Source organism: Dermacentor silvarum, chromosome 3 (assembly GCF_013339745.2).
Source record: "Dermacentor silvarum isolate Dsil-2018 chromosome 3, BIME_Dsil_1.4, whole genome shotgun sequence".
Taxonomy (NCBI): domain Eukaryota; kingdom Metazoa; phylum Arthropoda; class Arachnida; order Ixodida; family Ixodidae; genus Dermacentor; species Dermacentor silvarum.
In genome coordinates, this window is record NC_051156.1 from 98,702,921 (window position 1) to 98,726,188 (window position 23,268).

A 23,268-nucleotide genomic window follows, 5' to 3' on the forward strand; every position below is an offset into this window, starting at 1 on the left:
GTCATGACGCTGCAGTCGTGTTCCGCTCTGTATCCACAATTGCAGGGTAAGGGACAGTACCGATGTCTAGCTCAGTCACTGGTGTTCCAGCTTCCTGAGAGGCTCCAGTGTGCCTGAGCGGCTTCCAATGACGTGGGGTTATCTGCTCGTATCCAAAATGTACATGGGAGTGGCACGCTGCTCATGGTTAGCGTACAGCTGTTATCCTATATCGCTCAATCTTCTATGTTGTGTCTCAAAGTGCTGGGCTTGATGTGATCGCAATGTTGTCGTACTAACCTGTTAGGACCTTTAATGAGCCGCAATCTGTGCCCTAGCTTTCTCAAAACTGTTCCCTCTGTCCAGATAGGGTTCTCTCCGAAGTTTCAAAAGAAAACTGCTTGTCCGACGGTGAGTGCTCTCTACACTGTGTCCCTGTGGCAGTTTGTATAGGTTTTGTTCTTGCTTTGGGGTGAATGTGCAGCTGGCGTTTGACCGCAGTGTGAAAGGAACGGTGTGAAAGGGTTAAGTGGCCTTAGCTCTTGCATTGTGTCTACTGGTTGTTCTACTCATTGGTTGCTAACTACGTGCCACTTGTGCTCTCAGCCTTGGCAAAGACAGCATAGCTTTGTTGCATTGGTGGACAAAAGCAGCTGCTTGACAGAAAATTCAAGATGCCTTTTGTCAGTTTTGTTGCTGTTGTTGTATGAAAGGTTAATAGGTCATGACTGGATGCTGTGTAAATGAGAGTGAGGGAGATTAAAAAATAAATATTAAGAAAATAGTACTGCTTCATTTTTGTAACATGCATTTGTGAGCATCGACTTGCTTAGAACATACATGGCAGAAAACCAAGAGGGTTGACTCCTATTAGAAGCGTTTGTAGTGTTAGAAAGGGGACTGTAGCAGCGATCCAAATTCACTTCTGTTAGTCAGTTATTTTAATGTTCGCTTCCTGTATACTACACATTTTTTTTGGTTTGTTTTTTCATGGTGCCGTCAACCGTATCTTGCACACTAGCACAAAGGGAACTTTTATTGCAAGTATGTATGGTTGTAATACTAAGTCATGCAAGTCTTAGCACTGTGATTCACTTGGTGGCTATTGTGCACAGTGCTAGGAAGTGACATTGTCATTTTACAAGCACTTTTTTCCTATGCATTTGCTTTTGTGCAATGTGGTCAAACTTTTTCATGTCTGTAATGAACGAGGAACATGCATGGCATAAATCTATGCTGTTCCAGCAGCAAACATTTGGGCAGTGTTGTGTGAGGCTTTCTACAGCTGCTTCTACGTGTTGCAGTCTTGTACATTGAGACCCTGGTGTAATTAACCTATGATACAACAATAAAGTGATTGATTTATTATATGATAAAAAATGAAATTAAATTTGTATTCATTCTTACAAGACTGAAATATCCATACACAAAAAAGATATGTGTAAAATAGCTTGAATGCGCTGCCACCGTACACGCAGACTGGGCACGAGAGCTACGCACGAAGTCAAAATTAAGCATAATACAATCTCCCTGCGGTGATCGACTTGCACCGAACGAAACATTGATACGCTTCCGATAACATCGAGCGCGCATACGATCAGCTGTTTTAGCTGAGCGCTTGCTGTCCGCCCCGCTCAGACCGGCATATGCTAGCAAATGCCACACAACCGCTTAGCGGGGACAAATAATGCCGGAGCCATGCAGAAGAGAGGGCTTCCTTGGCAACTCATCGCGACGTCTTTCCTACTTCATTGATGGCTCACCATACCAATCTACTTGCATCGATCTTTCATGAAGATACACTTTATCGAATACCTGTGGTTTGGTGTCGCCTCGTGCCTTCATAAATGCGTGCATTAGCTAACATGCGTCGACGCCGCGACGCATTTCGCAGTGCCCATATAATCGCGGGCGCCATATTGGGGCTCCGTCGTTAGTGTCGATCTGCTAGTCAATCGTGCACACAGCATTGCTGTCGGTGTTGTAAGGCAGCAAACAGGCTTGCTGTCGTTGCAAACAGCATTGCTGTCGATGTCGGAAGGCAGCAAACAGGAATGCTGTCCTTGCAAACAGCATTGCTGCCGGTGTCGGAAGGCAGCAAACAGGCATGCTGTCGTTGCAAACAGCATTGCTGTCGGTGTCGGAAGTCAGCAAACAGGCATGCTGTCGTTGCAAACAGCATTGCTGTCGGTGTCGGAAGGCTGCAAACAGACATGCTGTCGTTGCAAACAGCATTGCTGTCGGTGTCGGAAGGCAGCAAACAGGAATTCTGTCGTTGCAAACAAGAATCTTGTCGTTGCCGACAAGAATGCTGTCGTTCCGACAAGAACGCTTTGACGGATTTTTTGACTGGGTTTGTATGGCTCAATTGCGCATGTGTGGTAAACTCCTCATATGAACGCCTCTGACGGAAAGAAACGTTTATTTAAAGTTTGCGCTTGTCCGTGTCGATACCCTCTCGTACTTGCCTGTCTTTTGTGCATAATGTTTCTTTCGCTTTGCTTTTCTGCGTACTTTTTTTTTAATTGCGATAAAGACTTGCCGTTTAGGCATAATTCTTGATGTGTATATGTGTATTATATGTGTGCTGTGAGGCCTGTGTTGTGTATGAATTGAAGCAGTGTTTTGTGGAATCTGTTATCATGTATCCAGCGGTCATAGCTGGTTGTCACACTGTAGCGGAGGCCGGCTTGCAGTAGGAGACGCGAGCGTTCCGATTGTAAACCAGTACATGTCCATATTAGATGGTATGCATCTGCTTCCATCACAGGGACGGAGCAGTATGGACACGTAGCACCAAGTGGTAAATGCGACCAGTTCCACCTTGAGATCACAGCCGGTGTAAGGGCCACCCCGGCCCGAAGCCTCCTAAGCACAACTTCCTCCGCCCTAGTAAGGTGAAGGGGGAGGGAGCAGACACACGGGGGGATAAGAGCGCGTGTGTCCTGCCGGAGAAAATTTTTACGGGCTCGGAGCGAGTTAAGGGGTTGAGGTGGGAGGGGAATAGATGGAAGATCTGGATTAGGAGGGCAGTGTGCCTGCTGGTCAGCAGCAATGTTGTGAGGGTTCGCTGCATGGCCTTGAATCCAGTGTACCTTGACGGAGGTAGCTGTTTTTCTATTCATCGTGTGTATTGTCTCGCAGATTTCCATCGCCTTGTCAACTTTCTTCAGTTCCTGAATAGCCGCTAAAGAATCAGTGAAGATATCTAGTTGTTTGATGGTAGGCAGCTTAGATGTCGCATCTTGCACAGCGTCGTGGATGGCTTGAAGTTCCATTACTAGAGCGCTGGCTTCCGTAGATAAATAGCGCTGGTGGCCGCTGATGAAATTATGCGTTGTACTGAGGAATGATGTCCTCCCGCCGTCTGGGAGAATAGCAGCATCCGTATAGACTTTGCAGGTGTCAGCGCATGATGCATCGATGATATTGTGGTCGTCAATAATACCTGTTGTATCGCTGCGTCGTAACTTCGTTGGCTTATTAGTTGTGATGCTGGTGAATTCCCAGGGAGGCATTGGATAGGGCTGATTGTCAATACGAGAGCCGCGTTGAAAATGAGCATGTAACGCAGCGACAGCCGGAACAAGTTGCTTTTTTATTTCACGTGCTTTTTCACGTTGCGAAATTAGCTCTGCAATTGTGTTGAGCTGGGCATGTTCCTGTAACGTTGGTATCGGAGTGATGCGTGGTAGTGCTGTTATTGTGCGCATAGCATCGCGATTAATCGTTTCTAACTGTGCCAACTGTGCCAAAGTTAGCCGTTGAAATTGTGCCTGATATAAAATTCGTGGCTGCAAGACTGCACGTACCAGCCGTCGAGCTACGTCAGTACGAGCTCCAGCTGCTTTTGCTGCAATGCGACGAATAAGGTGAAGTGTTTTTGTCGAAGTCTGTCTGATTTTACGGAGCCAGTGTGCACCACCGCCGGAATGGTGAATATCGGGACCCAGTATGCGGACCTCCGAAGCCTCAGGGATTGTCACTGCGCCGAGTTTAAATGTAAAGGGGCGCTGCGTGATTCTTGTGCGTCCTTTCTTGTTGGCCACCACAACATAGCTTGATTTTTGGGCGGAAATGTCCAACCCTGCTTTCCGAGCGTAGTTGTGCAGAACATCAAGGGCTTCTTGAAGCTGTTGAGTTTGTCGAGATACATCTTCATGTGCGGACCACAAAGTGACGTCATCCGCATAGATTAAAAACTTCACGTCTGGAATCTGGTGTAGTTGCCAGGCTAGAGGTATTAGAGCAATGTTGAAGAGAAGAGGAGCTAAAACCGAACCTTGTGGGACTCCTCTGTTCGATGTGAAGTATCCTTCTTGTCTCCCATCTACTCTAATCGCAAATGTGCGATTCTGAAGAAATGAGTAGATAAATCTTAGGACCCGCGGTGGAAGTCCCAGGTCGATGAGGTTGGCAATAATGATTTCATGGTCTATATTGTCATAAGCTTTCGTTATGTCAGTTGCTACTACCGTGCGCACAGCGTGGCTGTGCGGTGAAATCTGTAAAACATCGTCTGATAAGATAGAAAGACCGTCTTCAGTTCCCAAGTAAGAACGGAAGCCAATTTGAGCAGGATGATATTTATCATGGCGTTCAAGCCACCAGGAAACACGTGTGGCCAGCATCTTTTCAGCGAGCTTGCAGACAGTTGAGGTTAGCGAAATTGGGCGTAAAGACTGCAGGTTATTTGGAGACTTTCCTGGTTTCGGGATCGGGACAACAATTGAATGCTTCCAGTCAGGTGGAACGTTTCCAGTCTCCCAGACTTTATTAATAGCCTGAAGAAGTGCGTCGAGAGCTGCTCCTTCCATGTTCTTGAAAACCTCATAAGGAATACCATCGGGTCCAGGTGTTGTGCGTTTCTTCGAAGATTCAATCGCCGCTATTAGTTCGGCCATGCTGAAAGGGCTGGATATTTCGGATTCATCAGACTCATCAATTTCAGGGCAGTTTACAGGTGACGCGTGATCGTACTTCGGGAAAAACGCTCTAGCAGCGTGTTCTGCAAATTCATGTGGCGAACTTTGCATCGCTAACCTAACGCTCGCTGCAGGGTCAGGTTGCTTATGACCGCGTTCCATTGACCGGAACGTACGCCAAAGTGCTCTGTTTCCAATGCCTGATCCAAGATTCTCGCACCACTCATACCATCGTCGTCGAGAAAGTTGCTTTTCGTGCCGACGCGCCTTCGCCGCTATATGGTTAGCACGTGCACGGCTACCTGGTACATCGGGATTCCTCGACGCATACACTTCTGCCTGACGTCGCTTTGCCCAAAGTTGCAAAAGAGCGAGGTCCGGATGAGGTTGTTCTTCGTCAACTGTGGTTACAGTGGTGTTACTTCGGAGCAGTTCTTGCAAAGCGGGAAGAATTTCTGAGGGCTCTGAGGGTACTTTATCAATCGATGATTCCCGAAACTTATCCCAATGCGTGACGGTTACAAGCCGTCGAATTTTCTTTATGCACGTTCTACGCAAACCAATCATTATTGGCATATGATCACTGCCCCAGGTATCTGGTTCCACCCGCCACTGCGGCATTCCAGGGCCCAACCACCACGTGAGGTCTGGAGCGTGTGTTCTAGATACTGCGGGTACAGCACAGGTAGCCACAGCGTGAAGATTCAACAGAGTAAAAGTGGCATCGCTCATGACGTTTTTAACTTGACATCCTCTTCGGGAGTTGTACTTGTACCCCCATTCTGTATGTGGAGCATTAAAGTCTCCACCCACGAGAATAGGAATTCCCGGGTACGTAGACCGTAGATGGGCTATCCATCCCAAGTTCAAGCGTGTGCGCTGTGGTCTGGCGTAGAATGACACTAGAATGACAGGAGTCTTCACTGGTCGTGCCAGGACCCCGACAACTTCTTGATTAACACTACACCATGGCTCCAGATCAATCACTATGTGAGCAATATGCGATGATACATACACTGCAGCTTTTCCGGGAGCTGAAGCCATTGTAGTAGCACGTCTATCTTTAATAGATGGGTTATGATACCCATTAAAATTGGAAAGTGAGCATAGCTTATTATGCTCTTGAATAAGCAGTGCCCATACATGTAGCTTATTATATTGAAGCTTGGTTTTAATTTCTCCTAACTTGGAGCTTAGGCCGCGACAATTCCACTGTAGAATTCCATCCTGTGACAGTTGATGCAGAGAATTAGCCATGATGCAGGCAATCCTGAATGAGCAACGTTAGTTGAGCAAGTTGATCTAAAACTGCTGTCCAAACAGCTTGGTTGACCTGTTGTGCCGGACGGGATCCAGGCTTAACAGTGGCATTCGTACTGGTTGATGCTGCCCAAACAGCTTGGTTGACCTGTTGTGCCGGACGGGATCCAGGCGTAACTGTGGCATTCGCACTGGTTGATGTGTTACGTGTTGGTCCTGTTTTCTGACGCCGCAGAATTACCAATTCTTTATGTTTGCGTAGTCGCTCAATCTCTCTGGCCAGTGCGTCTATCCGAGCGTCAATGTCATCATGGTCATCATCCGACTGATACAGAGGTTCCGGTAATTTCTGTTTCTTTGTCTGCGACTGCTTGCCACGTTTAAGAGCAGAAGAATACAGTTGTGTTTCTGGGGCTTCTGCTTCTTCTGCCATGAGCATCTCTGGCTCTTCTTCAAGAACCTCATAACGATTGTGAGTTGTTACTATACTCGTTTTTGGTACAGCCCTTCGTATCCGTGCTGTGGCCTTCTGTTTAGTCGGACAATTTGTGCTTGTCATATCGTGCTCATCAGATTTGCATAAGCCACATCGATATCGTGGTTGGCCTTCTGGTGTGAGCTTTTCTGGGTCAATAGTACGTTGTGGGCAAAAAGCCTGCATGTGTCCACGTTGAAAGCAGCGGTAGCAGAATATCGCCCGAGGGAGGTAGGGTTTAGGTCGCAATATACAACCATAATAGTAAAACCGTTCTGGAATACATGGGGGGCCCTGTACCGTCACTAAGCAAGTACGGCTTTTGCCCATGAACCTAGCTGCGAGCACCCTGTGTGTCGTGGACGTCAATTCACGACATATTATCTCAGGGGTGTCTTCCGGGTCAATGCCATAGACGACACACCTCTGTATATTAGGGCCCGATGCAAAGTAGCACTGCACAGGTAGGTGCTGATCTTCTGACAGTGGAATAGATGTTAAAGTGCACATTTTCTGCACATCACTGAGAGATGCCAAGTGCACAGTGATCGAGTTGGTAGATTTATATGCGGCGAACCCTTTGTATCCAGTGGTTTCAAGATATTGGTCGATGACCCTTTGGACATATTTCGTGGCTACTGAAGTTATGTCGTAGCATGAAAGGGGACGTATATGAACTCGATAGGATTCAGAAGGGGTGGGCGTAGGGTAAGACTGAGAGGGACCGGGCGTAGGGGATGGCGTGGAGGAATTGTCTGGGGTGGCCCTTACCTTTTTTGCCGGTTGCTCCGATGCGATGACGTCTTGTTGAAGCACGTTGACTGGGGGACCTCGCTTGGCTGCATTCGTCGAACCGCCAGAGGGTGCACGTCCATAGGGTCACCAGTGTCCGTCGGCACGATTGCGGATAGGTTCACATTCACATCACGAAGTGGACTGTCCTTCGATGTTGCATCTTGTGTCTTCGAGCTATCGGTTGTACACTGCTGCTGCATAGTTGGCATAGATGTTGTCACGCGCAGCAGTCCAGTGGAAGGTACAGATGAGGAGCTCACATCTGGCACAAACACTTCTTCGTCGGGCGAGCGCGGCGGCGCGGCCGCACTAGGCCTAAGCGCCAGCCGTGCGTGTTTTGAGTCTATTAGACCAGCACGATCAGTAGGACAAGGCAAAGGAGAGTCCTCACCAGAGTCCGCAGATCCCCATAGGCTTCCGAGAAGCTTTGTATCCGGATAAGGGCGAGATTTTCGTTGCTGTCGAGCAATTTCCAAGGAACCCAAGCAAACCACGTCTGCGTTGAAACGTCGTCGTCTTTCTCCAGCTTCTGCGTACTTCTCCGTCCTTCAACCTTGCCACCCCCCTCTCCCTCCCTCACACACCCCCGTAAGCCTGGTAAGCGCTGTGAATGAAGCACTCAGACATGTTGCTAAGTAGAATGGGCTGCGCGTGCAGGCAGGGCGGAATGTTTAGGTGTGTGGGGCGGGGGGGGGGGGGGGTGTAGTCACTATTGTCCCTCTCGTCTCCCTCCGTCGCTCTCGCCTGAAGATCGCTGTGAGCCTAAGTCCAGCGGGGGAGAGTGTGACGTTTACGCCGTTTTCTTCATTCACCCTTTCCTCGTACCCTTTCCTTCTATGCATAGCTAGCATACCGACGTGTGGCCCGACTGCTTGTAGTCTTGCCCGTTCTTGTCAGCACACTGCTATCGTGAAAAAATGTTCGCTTGCGGTTGCCATTCCTACTGCAAAGCCTACATCATAAAATACCCAGCAAATTTGCCACGGAGTTTTGTGAGTGTTAGAACTAATTAAAGGCAACAAGTGAAAAAAAAAGTCGGCGCTCGCGGCAACCGTCTTCGATTTGGGATGAACTCGGAAACACAGGAACGTGGACCTTACAACGGCAGTGCATTTGTTTTGCGCATGTTGAAAATATTTTAATGTGCTAGATGGAGCCAATTAGAAAACGACGCATTGAGTTGTGTGCTTTACAAGCAAGATTGTTTCAATAAAGTAAATTTCAGGATACTACATGTTGCCTTAAATTTTATGTCCAGCTACTCAAACGCTTTTTCTTGCCGCTTTAATTCCACGATTAGTGTGCATATTACTGTTGAAGTTTTAACATTTAATATAGCTTTGTCGCTTCCTTAACCTTGCAATTTTTTCCATTCATGTTGACCTGCACTGCATTGATTTGTCGATTTGGGACGGCCTGGAGCACGGTGTGTCGTGGCGATCGCAATGTTATGCTGCGTTTGCCTGCTATAATCTTGGGGCAGTGATGTGCAGATTATAAATTTAGGTTGACTAAAAATTTGAAATAGCTATGTATGTGCAGGGATTACATTTCAAATATGATAATATATATTTTCCAATGCCATTTATTTACACGAATACATTTTCATAGAAGTGCTAGATCATTGTCGAGTTCCCCGTAGTGGGGGAACGCAACGATTTCAGAAAAAAACTGGCAATTGAAAGTAAAATGGTGGTCTTCACTGCTGCAAAATGATGCTGTCGCAGTAAGTGAGCGCAGAGCCGAAAGAATCAATGAAATCTGCTATCTTATTTGATTTATTTCTTGCCCGCGTGAATTTAGGTTCTGATACATTTATGGTGTATATCCATCAAGTTTCCTGCACAGAAACGCTGTGAGCTGAAGTGAAAATTCTTTTATACTGTATTAGGATGAATGCTATAAACTGCTGCCAACCCAAGCATTATCACGCGATATATATTCTACTGAAGCAGCCCTGACTAAAGTAGAGTGCCTGTAATTGCCTAACTTCTTTTATTAACAGCCTTTGAATAGTGCCCAGCGTAGAACACGTGTGAATAATCCCTGTTTGTGAATTTTACCCAAATTATAGAACTTTGATTTTATCGTGCCATGGGTGCTGCCTGATCCTTCTAGTCATTCCGAGGAAGCGGGCTTTTTCGCACTCTTCTTAGGTCAAGCATCACTTGTCGCGAGCGCACACGGCAGTATTTTTTTTTCTTTACGTGTAATAAATGCCTATATTTGCTAGTGCTTCCTGACGCAACTTCTCGAATTTCACATGTGACATTTTGCACGAAGGTCGCATTGTATCTACACTATTTGAAACTAGACATTTTATCCTGTAATTAGTTTTGTTGCACTTTTATATTTCTGAAGTGCTACGTTGGGTAGGTGGGGTGTAAAGAAGACAGACGGATCCTGCGCATTTTGTTTGTTGTCAATCTTTTCTTTTAAACCTTCTACGAAAGATGCCATATATGTTGAAAAATTAAACAATGTTGCCTCACAAATTTCTTGCCGCAAAATTTATCGATTAACCCCTTCGAACTCTCTGCTGAAATGTCAATCCCCCCTCCCCCCCCCCCCCCTGTCAACGGCAGTTCCGTTGGTCAAGCGCCCCCAGCATCAATCATCCCCGCCGACCGGCAACACCGCCGCCACCCCACCCTTTCGCCTTTTCCGTCTGTCAAGAAAACGATGCCCTGTCAAGTGTCTCACCGCCTTCCGCTCTCTCTTCCGCTCCTTTTTTTACGAAGGACATTTTTAAAAGCTGCCCACCGCCACATCCAAGGCATACCCCCTGAAGAAGGACCTGAATGGGTTCCGAAACGTCGGGCTAATAAGTTCTCTTATTCGGTTGGAGTCACTATCAAACTCCTAATTATTTTCCCAACCAGACAGGTAATTCTGTCGAAATGTCTCGCTTCAATTCTATTCTTGCAATATGGTGATTTGTCAACATGAAAACATTGCCAAATACGTTTGTCAGTCCGTCATCTCTGATAATATTTTTATTTTCCAGCGCAAGCATCTCCTCCAAATAAGGGGGTAGTCGCTGTGGGCGGTGGCAGCACATGCAATGAAACCACCGCGTTATCGCGGTCCTCAGCGCCTGACCAGCCAGCCGTCATCCGAGCGCTGACCAACCAGCCTACCCACGTCAGCTCCCTGCCCTGAAAGCTCTGGCAAGCTCACCGTCCTCGGCACCTTGCCTAATTCCTATCCTCAAGGCCCTGCCTAATCCACCTTCACCCACCTAGCTTAACGAGAAATAGCTCTTTGGCACTTGTTTGCAACTAAACTGTTTTTACACAACCCAGCGTCACCCATTTAGGTCGACGGAAAATGACTGTTCTTGTTTATTTGTAAATAAACTATTATAAAATTGTCTCTGAGTATTCTGTTATTATTATTTGCATGTGTAGATGACTTCGGATTATTCACCTAACATATTTATATCGCGTTTTCTTAGCGACAATCGATATAGCCAGTATGGAGTAGCCAGTATGCTATCAAAAATGCTACTAGCAAAAGTTCCGCGGTAATAATGGCTGCAATGGCTAGAGCCAGCATATTTACAATATTCGTCATGCAAGGGGGATTGGCCGAAAGCTGGCAATAATAATGGCAATGACATGGCTCATCGCTAGTACTACGCTAGCAAAACAATGACTGTAGCATTGGCATAATATTCGGCCTATCTTGCTGTCAACTCTGGACCAGCATTGGATTGGGATGCTCTTTGCCAATATGCCAACATTGGTTAAGAACTGGTACCAATTTCTGCCAGAATTGGGCCATGCTTGGACCATTGCTGGTGAGCTGCCTGGGTAATTATTAGTGCGCATATGGCAATACACAAATTGAAGCCAAGAATTTCGCAAGGCACATACACTTAAAACGAATTTTGAAACTAGCACCAATATTGAGATAAGCTCAGTCAAGCTTGCCCCTAAACATGCACTGTTCCACGTAAATTACTAAAACGAGCATTTTTACGCATTTAATCTCAAAAGTTATTAAAGCATGTGTGCATTTTGTCACACACTCAAAACTGTAAAAAATATTTCGAAACTGGTATCGTTCTCAGAGTTAGTGTCAAGTGGATGTGACTTTAAAAGTAACCGGTTGCTATTCATGATTTGAATTTTGTTGCATTATTCAATTAGAATCAAAGTTTTATAAAATCACATTAACTAGTCCAATATTCGCTTAAATTTTTGTGTACAAGTAATGTCTCACTTGGAGAGTAATCTAAATCAAAAAGAAAAATGTTGATAGATGTCGCGGGTGATTTTTAAAGTTTGTGTTAATAAAATAAGATACCCCGTATATATACATATATATATATATATATATATATATGTATTCTTGCCCTATTCAGTGCTTCATTGCCTAATGAACTTACGTATGCGACTCTATTACAAGAAAACCCCACGGTGCCAATTTCACTCATCAGCGCCCTGTAGGATCACAGAACGACTCAGCTTGAACAAAGCTTGTGGCTTCTGGAGATCACTCCGCTTGCTGTTTGCAATAAGATGATCGACCTACGCCTGCAAGCCCATGCACCGGTGCACCAAAGAGCAGGATCGGCGGAAGGCCTTCGTGAAGTATACTGTGCCTCTAATGGTCAAGCGGCCGGTTTGATTCCGTATATGCTTCACATGTCGTTATATTCCCGGTATCTTGTAAGCTTGCCACGAGGCACGAAGTCGAGTCAGTGCCATGCAGGAGCCGCGTGGTGCACGGGTGGTATTCTCGATCGAATAATTCTGGAGACACTATAGTCTTGCATGACGTAGCGTCTAGGGTGTGGCATCACTGGGGTGACGAACATTCTCTCAAAGGGATTGTGAGACTCTTCTCGTCGGTCGGCGTGCAAACTACTGCTCATCGCTGGGCACGGTTCGAGCTGTAGGGCGTGCGCCGGGAACTTCCTAAATATTACAGCTCGCCTTGGTTCACCAGAAAAAGATTAAACCTCGGCCATTTCTGGTGTCGGTGGCTTTCTTGAGAACCACAGCCGAGTCTGCGAACACGTCTCCACAGATTCCAGAGCCCGATTGCACTAAGCTGAGATGCACGCCACTTCTTTCTTCATACCCATTGACGCTAGAGCACTGCACGGGCCGATTTTTGCGGCCCGGGCGGCCCGCCCGAGCCCGATCAAAACATTTATGGCGAGACCCGGGCCCGGCCCGGGCCCGGAAATATTCTACGTTACCCGCCCGGCCGGGCCCGCCACCCCTTTACCTTAAGCCCGAGCCCGGCCCGAGCCCGACTCGAAACCGGCCCGAACCCGGCCCGAGACCAAAAAATACATGTTTTTCAGAGTTGAGAAGCCCGAGAATAACTCGCAGAAAGCCCGAGCCCGGCCCGGGCCCGCGTCAAAAAACCCGAGCCCGGCCCGGGCCCGGGTCAAAAAGCACACGCCGTGCCCGAGCCCGGCCCGAGCCCGTGAAAAAACTCCTCTACCCGGCCCGGCCCGGCCCACGGGCCGGGCCGGGCCCGGGCTTTCGGGTAAGCCCGAGCCCGTGCAGTGCTCTAATTGACGCTCGCACAGCCAATGAGTAGCTCACTCTAAACGATAGTGCCTAAAATAAGCGATGAACGATTCGGTCGCGGCTTGCACGGTACAATAAGCCGGCTGTCTAGCGCGTGTGCGTTTCTGGCCGTCGTAACAACGTTGTACCGAACCTAACAGTGGCTGCTGCTGCTGCTGCTGCTGCTCGGTGTTGCTTGTCAAATGCAGAGCCGGCCGCGCTGCCTCAACGCTCATCTCCACAAAGTTTAGCAAAGCATTATGGAAAAATTACATAAGGACAAAAATTCATCATATGGTAAATAAACGGTTAGACTGAATTGCGTTGTAAAAAAAGCAGAGCAATCGAAAGTATTGACCATCTGTAAGCGTACTCCAGTACTCGAAAAGCTACCTTCGATTTTTACGTGTGAACGCTTTAGCCTCCCTGAATAGGCTGCAAGTGGAAGTTAATAACCATTGAGGTTACAAAAGAAGATCAAGCTGATATCTGTCGGAATGAAGTAAGGCGTGATTGGTCATTCAACAACAGTTGGTTGGGAGTTCATCGCCGCGTTACTTGTAGCACGTAAGTTCTGATATACAAGCAGTGCGTTGGCCTACATGCAGTGCAAGCTTGTAATGCAATTCTACTCACAGTCCTGATGGAGTGACGCAAGCAGAGCGTGTTGTTCTCGTAGCGCTTAGCTGCTTTCAGGTGAGAACCAACCTCTTCGCTGACCATTCTCGTCATACTCGGATCCATTGACGTCGTAGGCATGCATCAGCTCGTGACCGACAATCTGGCCCAAAACGAGAAAAAATGAGCACGTGGTGAAAAGGGGGACAGTTTTGAACTGTGAATGGGTGCCGCTCGCTAACGGTATAGAGAACAGCAGGTGGCTGTCAGGCTGAATTTCTCGCCAACCAATGAGCCGATAAAGGTTTCAGTGGCATTGCCCGCCCGCTGGTTTGCCAGATGTCAGCGTCGTAAATGCGGTGCCAAAAGATCCCGGATGCTAATATTGTCTGGCTCTTGTAGTTAAGGAGCATTTAGAGCACTGTCGCTCAGACGCCGGTATGGCTCTAATGTCACAAAAGGAGTGAAATACGTTTTTGCTTCAAATTTTCGTCGGCCCCAAAGAGCGACGAGCCCTGACACTCCTTCCGGTGATGCGTGGACAACAACACCTCTGCTATCTTTCCCACAAGATCTTCTAGTATGGTAGCATCAAATATCGGAAAGATAGATGCCTCTTTGAAGTTAACGATTAGTTTAAAATATCCAGACACCGTTAGCTCCATTCTCCAATTTTGGTTTGTTTCGTTTAGTGTTTGTTCAAAAGAACTAGCATCATTTATTTCGCCTGCTGTATTTCAACATGGAGAAATCCGCAAGGAAATTGCTGAGACTACACAAACACTGCTGCCTTCGCAAACGTTAAAGTATTGCACTGGGCATTAGACAAGGTATGCAAGAACAAATTCTATTTCTTCGCAGAGCTCTTTATGTAACAAGCGTGGCTCACCGTGCCGAAACTGCCGTAGTTGAACGCAGGGGGCCTTCAGTGAAAAATATATTCTGAAGCAGAGTCGGCGCCGGGATGGAGATCTCGTTATCTGTAGGGTAGTAGAAGCCGTTCACCTCACTCTCCATATCCATTTCAATGTCATCGTAGGGTCGGCCCACGCTTGGTGAATGGCGGCTGCTGCAGCCTCCCGCCAGGCGTTGAAGAACCGATCGGTAGAAACATCCGGAAAGCTCGCTGTGTTAAGAGGTTGATAACTGGTAAGACAGTAAAGGCATCACCTTCAGCATCAGCCTATTTGTGCCTCCACTGCAGGATGAAACGCATCTCCCGGGGTTCTCCAACTGCTCCTGTATTAGGGTACCTGATGCAAAGTTGTGCCTGCAGATTTCCTAACTTCACACCGCTTACTTCTCGGCTGTCCTCAACTGCGCGTCCCTTCGCTTTGCACCCTTGCTGTAACTTCATTAGATCACCGGTTATCTGCCGTATAGGGAGAAGTTATGCAATAAATAAAAGTGTGCAATCATGGCATTCTGCCGGTGTCAATATATGGAGCAGAAACTTGGATGCTACCAAGACGCTCGAGAACAACCCACGGATCGCACAAAGAGCAACGAAACGCAAAATGGTATGCGTAGCTTTAGGAGACAGGAAGGAAGCGGCGTGGATCAGAGAAAAAACTGATATTAGCGTCGTGCGCGACCGAGAGCGGCGCTGCGAATTTGCGCTCCGGGCTTTTACGCTCCGCTGATGTCTGGCGGGGGACTCACCTTTGTCGTCTGCTACGCTCTTGCTAGAATAGCTTAAATTTTCACGCATTTGCTCGAGCTCTGACTGCGAGCTCACTTAGCACGGCGCTCTCCTATTAATATCTGCATTTTTGATAATGTTAGATTTATAAATACCGGCATTAAGAGGACAACAAACAATATATTGCTACACGCTTGTTGTATTTTTTCTTATTCTTTCTGGGGTTTTACGTGCCAAAACCAGTTCTGATTATGACGCATGCCGTAGTGGAGGGCTCCGGATTAATTTTGACCACCTGGAGTTCGAGCACTACAACGCAAGCACACTGGCGTTTTTGCATTTCGCCTCTATATAAATGCGGCCGCCGCAGTCGCGATTCGATACCGCTACCTTGTGCTCAGCAGCGCAACGCCTTAGCTGACTGAGCCACCCCGGCAGGTGCCTGTTGTATTTGGTTGTTTGAACGAGGTGCGCGGGCGCCATCACTCGATTTTCTTCGCAGCGGTGTCACCAATTTCTTCTACGCGACGTGATTTTACTACACGGAGCTCAACGACAACTTCTCACAGACCGTGGCCGGACATTCCTATCAAGTTATCACAGACATCCTCCAGTCCTGTGCAACGAGGCACAAGCTATCCACGTCATACCATCCGGAAACAAAGAGCCTTACGTCTCAATCGCACTCTCACACACATGCTCGCGAAATATGTGTCTTCAAATCACACGCGTGTAGCAATATATTTAACCCTTCAATAACGATACATATAAACACCCTGAAAATGTTTATTTTCTATCAAATGTCCAAAACACATAAAGAATAAGCCCAATAAAAAAGTTTTTGCGGAGGATTTTTTTCAGAAATAGGGGGTAGCAAATTGGAACTGGGCTTCACCCCAGGCAATCTAGGGCTTGATTTTCAATTTGTATAGACAGCGCTCAGCATATATGAACCACAGGGGTAAATTTCATTTGGTTTACATCAGGTGTGTGACACCCCTGCTGCTGAATATCATGTCTCCTCTGACCATGCTTTTAAAGGACAGTGGGTAGCAGCCAAACTTCTTCCTCTTCCAGTTTTCATGCTATAAACTAACCAATGATGGTTACTGCATGCCATTCAGTGTTGGCCCATGACATTTAGCCTGAAACTTCGTACGGAATACTGAAACTCGACAAGAAAAAAAATTTCTGGTATGTTGCCGGTAGGCGACTATGATGTAGCATTTTCGGTTTCGAAACCCACATAATCCGCACCCAGGGGGCGCTGTTTGAATCTAAGCCTTGTTTGAAATAGTCACCTAGCAGGCTAAGTGACTATTTGTCGCCGCCCCGTTTCAAAGGGGATGCCAATAAATCATCATCATCATCACCCGCCTATATAAAGAGCTGTCTCCGTTATAAGAGTTCCTCGCCTCGGTACCTGTCTGCGTCTGCGTCAGTTGATCGGCCGCCGTCCCGGCGTGGCCCTGCGTTTCCTACGTGCCCGGCGTGGCATCCGTGGCCGCCACGCCACAACATTGGCGACGAGGACAATCCTAATGCATCGCAGCCAAATGTATATCGGCGACTGTGATATTGCTTCCGCGGCCAACGAGGTTGAAAAAAAGGTTTTTTTTACCTCCTTGTCTTCGGCAAGCCCTTTCACCTTACTTTTGCCTGCCCCTACTATTTTCCCGCTCCTCCTCCGTCTTCTTCTGGAACCCTGCTTGGGTCAAGACTTCTCCGGCGTCTTGCCTCCGCCTCATCTCCTGCCTTTCCATCCTGACCCACAATGAACGCCGCCATACCTCCACCTCCTTTCCTTCAGTGCCTCGGCATGCCGGCAATTTCCTGGCGTGATTGGCGTCGCGGGAACCAGCGACGCCGAGGCAGCAGATTTATTCGAAGAGGCGCTGGCGGTACTCGGCAGGTGTTTTGCGCCAGAAGAGGACAAACTCGTTACACTACTGCAGTTCAAGCGGAGGATACAGGGTTCAGAGGAATCTACTACGGCATTTCTTAAAGAACTCCCCAGGCTTGCAAATGCGTGCGGGTTTGGGACAGCAACGCACGCTATCTTGAGATATCAAATTATCGACAGACTGCTGTCAAACCCATTACGGCGAAGATTTATACAGATGGGCAACGAGTTCATATTTTAAAAGGTCATGGACGTTGCAAAGGACAAAGAGCGTACTGACAAATTAATGCAAGAACTCAGCGTTCTCCAGGTAAACGCTCTGTTGCATCGGCAAGGCCCGCAACATGCCCGATGCGATGAGCATAGAGTTTCTCACTATAACACCTAGAGGGTAAACTGGCGCCACCGTCTATGCGAGTTTCTTAAAGGGCGCCGTGCCCTCATGGGATAGACGGGATATGTGTCTGCGAGGCTTGTGTTGGCTGGTGTTGAATGAGGCTTCGTCTAAAATGTGGATATGGCTACACAAATTATGCGTTCTTAAAGTAAAATCTACATAAAAGGCTTTCATTTACCCATATTACATCTCTCAATAAAGTTTACTCACCTACAATGCAGAATCAAGCGAAGAAAAGCAAGAACAGACGACAAGTTCTTCCAAAGCGAGCGATAATCTGGTCGTCTGCCATCCAACTTTAGCGGCCAGCTGATACTGTTTATGTTTCATATAATTGTGCATCTAATAGTAAGTCCTCAAAATTAAAGAAAACATGTGTTTGTGTAATTATAAAGCTAAAGCAGCTTTTTACGTGCTGTTTTAGCAGGAAATGAATCACTGTGACAGACGGAACGGCGCTAGCCAGGCGCGTCTTCAAGGCTTTTTTGGCTCTCCGAGAACGATGCCAATCCGAAGTCACAATATACCGGCATTCCCATGGATACCACAGCGCAGCAGCGCCAGTTTTCCCTCTAGGTAACATAGTGAGAAACTGTATGGCGATGAGCGTCGCCTGCGACTAGAGTGTGCTAGAATATGGTCGAGTGGGACGAGCGGCTGGGGCAGCGCATGCTTTGCAGTGAGGCGCCCGACGTGTGAAAAATACTGGGGCGGCGCTGCGGTCGAAGTGGATTGGGCCGCATCAAGGTCGCGCCGTTGGAAACTGCTGGCGATACTGCTCGGCAGGGTCATTTGTACTACTTCGCGCGCTGGTATTTGCGTTCAGACCCATCAAATGGGGTTCATAATTGCATATGACATGCATTTATGCCTTAAGAATAAATTCCTTTCCTTTCTCTTCTTTATTAATTTTTTATTTTCTAATGCCGCTCGGTGATTGCGCGTACATTGCGGCCGCAGTGTCGGCTTCCATTCTACTCTGTTATTGTACGGTTCCCTTTGGAGAAAAAATATTTTTCTCGTTCTTCAAGCAGCATGTATCTCTCGTGTGTATTGTTGCGCATATAGTTTTCTATCAGTAGGTCTTGCGAAACGCAGACGAAGCAACATATGTAAGCTTCCTGCTTGCCGCTTCAATCAAGTAAAGCATATCTGCCCCATCCGGCGCCTTGTACTTAGATTTACGGGAAGCATTGGCATAGATAAAAAAAAGAGTAAACTGCAGTGCAACATTCCATTCAAGTTTCCACCTTTCTCGCGTAACAGAATGCGGAGTAATTGGTACGGGTCATTTATTACAGTTGGACCTCGAGCGCCGCAAACGGTTTTAGTTAGCCATTCTATATGCTAATGTTTGGCCGTAAGCCGTACATGGAATTTTTTTTCCAGTCGATGCTTCAAAAAAGAAAAAAAAAACGAAAGAAAGCCTGCGCGGTAGCCTAATTAGTGCCTATATTGTGGATACAGTGTTGCGCTGCTAATTCTGGAGCTCGCGGGTTCAATCCAGGTCGCGGAATTCGATGGGAACGAAATGGAAAAAGACTCGTGTACTTCTATTTCGGTGCGCGTTAAAGAACCCCAGGTGGCAAAAACTCAACCGGGTGCCTCATAATCATATCGTGGTTTTGCCACGTAAAACCCAACAATTCGCATATATAGAAAAAATGTCACAGTTTCGCCCTAAGGGCGAAGCAATGAATGCGATAGCAACACAGCAATGTCATACGAAGTAAGGTGAGGGGCTTTGGTAGCAATATGAATTGTAGTAAACATGAGCTGATTAAGTAAGCAGGTGTGCTGCGGCGTAAGTAGACCGACATGAAGAGAGACGCGACGACCACGAGAAGGCGCGTGTGAAACGGTGGTGTTGATGAGAAGCGCTTCACGTGGGCAGCGCGTGCGAAGGGACACACCTGTAGCGCTGCACTGCCGATCCGGGCAGCATTGCGTGTGTAGCGTGCGTTGGAAAATGTGGCCCGACTATTACGAACGGAATGAACAAGCGTGGTGTGAGCGCGCACAAACACGAAGAGATCACACTGAATGACAGCAGACAACGACTGTCAAAACGCTGGCAGCAAGCATACGCCGCAGCGGGCGAAGGTACGTGCGGTCTATCGCTTCAACGGAAACTGAGCGGCTAATGCCGTGTGGAGATAAGAGACGGTGCGAGCGAGCGACGAGCGCGGTTGTTGGCAGAGAAGTGCGCCCCCCCCCCCCCCCCCCTTGCTCCCTCCGGTGCTGGCTTCCTGCTTCCTTGCTTGCGCGTGGGAGATTGAGTGCGTTCGCTCTCCGTGATAGCGCGCGTCCCCGCACGCTTCCTCTCGGGCATACGGCGCGCGGCGAAGATTTTATCTATAGGGAACCTCACGGCGACGGCGACGACGACGCCGACGGCAGAAATCCGGTTCAAGTGTCCATATAATTGCTATCGCAATAAAAAAGAAAAAGAAAGAAAGCAGGTGGCTGCGTTCTTCGGCTTATTTCTGGGGATGTAAACAATAAATTATTCTCGAGTCTGATTTCCGAGAAAAACGTGTTACGCTTAATCTATATTTCATGCGTAAATGTAATGCCGTTCCCAAATGTATGACCACTCAACTCTGCAGCTTGTGTATTATAAACGGCTGCGTTCAGTTATCCGGTGCACTATCATAACGACCATAATGAAACAATTAAAGGAACGGCATATCTCACATACACGTAGAGGTATGTGAGATCTGTTGCGTTCGTTGAAGATAAGTGCGGTACCCCATGGGGCACCCACTTTTAATGGGTGGCAAACATGGTGAGACTGTCAAAAATTCTTGTCTGAATCAAGTTAGCAGATTTACAGGCTGCTACAAAATGGGTCGTTTATATTGAATGAGAGCTAGGAGCTTGTTAAACAGGACTTATTAACACCCGTCCGTTAACTCTCCGGCAGCAACATCATTCGGAATAACAGTCCTCACTTGCATGCAGTCGCTCACCTTTGAGATTTCAATAGTGCTGTTATGCGTTACATTCGAACGGAAATGACTATTCGGCGTCGTACAGTATAATGATAACACACACACACGCACGCATATATATATATATATATATATATATATTGTTACAGGTAACTCTCCGTGAAAAGAGGGTTTATTCGGACGCAACCGACGGTCTTGGGCGCCAGCCGAGGTTCTGCTATCGCTAGGAGAACGTCTTCTTCTTCTGCCCCCCCTCGTACTCCGTGTCCCACTACTGCTTGCGGCACATACCCAAATCATACAAGGCTTTCGCGCTTGTAACAATATATATATATATATATATATATATATATATATATATCAGATGGTTTTGCCTGCTATGAATATTATTTCTGCGAATGAGAGTTTTATTTCCAGTATTCACTAATAAGTGTGTTTGTCACTGCATACACGTGCGCTTATTCCGGTCGGGAGTTCTCACTTTTTCAATTATTGCATTTAGAATATTTGTTATTGTTTCCCTTACATATATATACATATATATCTCGTAAATATATATGTCTATGTACCGTTTGATTTAATTACCTAGAAATACATTCGTCATTGTTCGCGCCACGCAGTTAATAAACCTGGTTTATTTCACTCTATTATTATTTTCTTCGATCATTGTCCCTGATCAATATCCACCAACAAGAAGCGCGTGTAAAATGACACGATATCAATAATAAAATTTTCTTACGTAGCCTTCATGGTGCGGAGATACCAGTTACTTTTAGAGGACAGTGGTAAGAACAGCAGTTCACCTGGCTAAACTACATTTGGCACCGGCCGTCAAGAGTCATGGACGCACCGAAGCAACTAAACCATTAAAAAATGTGCTGCACAGAGGTTCTGCGAGAAAAACAGGGCGCGGCCAGCGTCTGCGTAGCGAACGCGCGCTCGCTAGCAGACGACGCGCTTGACAACGACAGCAAATTTGAAGACGTCGCGTTGCATAATCTATGCTTCAAATATATATGCTTGGCAAAATGGTGTAAACACAAAGCTGCAGTTGAAATAAAGCGCTATTTTAAGAGCGTACTATGCGCAATCGGCCTCGGCGCCCGCAGCAAAAGTACGTTGAATATGCCGCGGAGCGCGTCTCCGCCTCTATCCAGTTCGCTCGCAGCGCCCTCGCACTAATGTTCCACACGCGGCGCCTCAGCGGCAGAGCGCCGTTCGGTCCACTCGACCATTGTCTAGTACACTCTACGTGCAACGCGACAGGCAAGATGGCGGCCTTCCTCCCCAGCCGGGTTACAGCGTACTAGAATAGGTCAGTGGAGCAACCGCGTCCTTGGGTAGGGTGGCTAGAATTGGGAGGTGTGAAAAGCGGCCGCGGAAACCGGTCCCCAAAGCGCGCCGGTGCCGCAAGGGGCGCTGTACGCGGGATCTATGGAAAACAGATGCAGACGAAATCAGCACTGGGAACATACAGAACTTTGAAGCACGAAATTGCCAAAGAAAATATCTACGATAATTCTAGGGGAAGCTCTTTGTTGTTTGAAGCCAGGACGGGAGTATTGTTGTTGTTGAAGCCAGGACGGGAGTAGAGTGGAGCAGACGGCGTACTGCGTAGCGCTGCTCGCGCCCGACGAATCTCGCTCGTGCTACTTTGTGCGCACCAGTTCTGAGTATTAAGTGTTTTTTTTTCTGAGCTTCTGCACTAACATATGGCACACTCCAATCGCGCAGCTTGTTCTTCTCGGATGCCCGTGGAAGCATGCCCGTCGAGAGGGGACGGAGTGAGACGTGGCGCGCATCAACGAGAAACTGGATTTGATGACGCGGTTCGACACGGCACAAGAGCACCTGATTTAGAAGCGAAAGTGTATCAGAGAGCTACACATTCATTCGGATCGTGTTAGGCTCCTCCTTTCAGGTGCAGAAATGTCATGACACGGATCTTTCTTTGCATTCCGCAATGTAAACATTTAGCCAAGGGTTGAAATGCACCACCTTTTTTTTTTTCTTTGCGGAAACATGTTCCGCTGAAAAAACGTCAATAGTGCAAATGAAAGAATATATTAGCTTATGCATTATAGTTACAGCTATAGAGAAATTAACCAAACATTTATGTCAGGAAAAAGCTTTATTCCAGACTCTCTATTCAGAACTTTTCCAGATAGCAACTTAGCATTAATTTTAATTCCAATGTACTTTAGTGTCATGCCGTTTTCCCCATTACAATTATGAATCGCTTCAACTAATTCAAACCATGTTTTTAATGCTTAGTCCCATTGTTAAATGCTTGCCTGCGCCTTTGCAGAAACATGTATTTAGACCCGTTACATGCCACTGGTCTCAAAATTGTGTGTACATTTTCTCTGCACACAGGAAAATTGAAATAAAAGAAATCCAGAGCCCTTCCACTATTGTGAAGATGGAAGCCAGCGAATCTGTGACTATGGTGGGTCTGCTGTAGTGAATATTGCTATAGTGAATTTATATATTATCTTTATTGATTATCTTTATTGTTACGGGGGAAAAGACGTAAGCAATATATTTACAGGATATTTACTATAACTGTAGCGGCTGACAAGATGGTAGTTGTTGGTGTCGCCTAGCTCGCGAAATTAAGCGCATCGTCTTCTTTGGAGTAATCGTACACGTCTTCTTCATCAGCCAGTCACAATATTGAGCGTCTTCGGCATGTTAGTCAAAGAGCAAGGACACCGGTGTCTTGTTTTCGCCCGGCGCGATGCCCAAATAGTGCGTTTGCTGCGTCAAGTCCGCCCGCGACGCCGACG